The 1,499-nt window shown below is 41.0% G+C and overlaps 1 long non-coding RNA gene across 2 annotated transcripts in view; it reads right to left on the bottom strand.

The window, feature by feature from the left end:
* Positions 1 to 1,499, bottom strand: part of LOC102478987 (uncharacterized) — a 59,408-nt gene extending 57,909 nt beyond the window's left edge. For both annotated transcript variants that reach the window (XR_001370351.2, XR_334461.3), the window contains exon 1: positions 116 to 1,499. This is a non-coding gene — a long non-coding RNA (uncharacterized LOC102478987). The remainder of the gene's footprint in view (positions 1 to 115) is intronic.

Raw genomic sequence — 1,499 nt, 5'->3', positions numbered from 1 at the left:
GGGTGGCGTGTGGCCGTGCGCGTTGGGAGTGCGCGCACCGGCCCCGGAGTTGTGCAGCCTTCGTGGCCAGGGGCAGGTTTTTTGATTGTTTACTTTATAAAAGTGTCGCACTTACCTTCTTAATTTTCTTCCCGGGTATCCTCTCCTTCCGAACGTAGTTTTCTTTGAAGAAGCGGAAGGAGAGTTTTGCTTGGAAGTGGCTTACAGAAACTTGGCACCGAGGTGCAGTGCAGGGAAGCGAGGAGACTCATTGTGCCTCCAAGGCCGAGTGAGGAATTTGCAGACACATGTGGGACACACAAGCCTCGGATGCAGAGGTGTGTGACCTTACCACGGAGAAACACTGGAAGTGCGTGCTTCTCCATGTCCCTGGTTTGAAGTCTTAGGGCTCACAAGGCTTGGGATGAGAAGCAACACTTCTAGTAAGTGTAAATGCTGCAGGATCCTGGGGAACACAATCATAGTAGAGTTGGAATATTCATTTATAGATTGTGCAGAACAAGTTTTGCAGCAGGTGATCAGGAGGAATCCTGGACTCGCATACATTTACTTAACCCCTTGTTCGCTGAGGTTCGGGAGGCATGGAAAATTTGGGGGTGGTTAATTTAAAATTTCAACCGAAAGGGGTGATTTGGAGTAACTTGTCACTACCGATTGGTTTGCCAGTGACGTGTCTGCCAGCTTAAGGAGTGCAAAGATCAGAAGCTGAGAGAGAAATTCTCAGATCTTGTTTAAAAATATTTTGGCAGTTTTAATAGATAATATTAGATTGCATAGGAACAGAGGAACCGAATTTAAAATAGATTAGTCAGGTAGGAAATGCCTAGCTGTTTTGTTAGGAAAGTGTGCACATAGTGAATTACCTTCTTAGATTTTCATTTCTTTGAATGTTTTCCTTGTACAACATACTTAGTTATGACATTTAATAATTTATGTGGGTTTTAAGAGGAAATATTGGAAGAGAGGATGCATAGGATTGCTTCCTCTGCTTTGGGTAGAGCCTGGTATCTTCCTGAAGACTTGAAAGAGCTGCTTCTGGTCTAAATGCCAGTAAAAGTGGCTCTTAGATTCAAGGGTACTCCTTTTTCCTTCCATATTCCTATCATTTGAGACATTTCATGTCTTTTCATTAAGTTTAGAAGATCATTGTCTTTATAGGTGTTAACATGCAAATAAGTGTACGTTTGTGAATTTGTGCATGGCTGGCAAGGTCAGCCTTAGGAAATGGGTATTAGATGTTGGAACATCATGTCTTGAAAGAGAATCATTTCAAGGGAACTTTGGAATTCTTCTTGTTTTGTTATTTTTACCATCTTTCAGGAAAGTTACTGTGCCATCCCCATGTTAGAAATATTTTGTTTTCCCTATCTTTAATGGTTTCATAGTATATGTGAATATATGAATAATAATAAAAAAATACCTTGAAACACTAGAGATACTTTATTTCATTATGCCTACTAATTGTGGATGTAACGCAAATGACAAATCCTTAGGCATAC

This window comes from Tupaia chinensis, unplaced genomic scaffold (assembly GCF_000334495.1).
Source record: "Tupaia chinensis unplaced genomic scaffold, TupChi_1.0 Scaffold000225_1, whole genome shotgun sequence".
Classification (NCBI taxonomy): domain Eukaryota; kingdom Metazoa; phylum Chordata; class Mammalia; order Scandentia; family Tupaiidae; genus Tupaia; species Tupaia belangeri.
The sequence above is the reverse complement of the archived record's forward strand: the minus strand, read 5'-3'. Positions and strand labels throughout refer to the sequence as shown.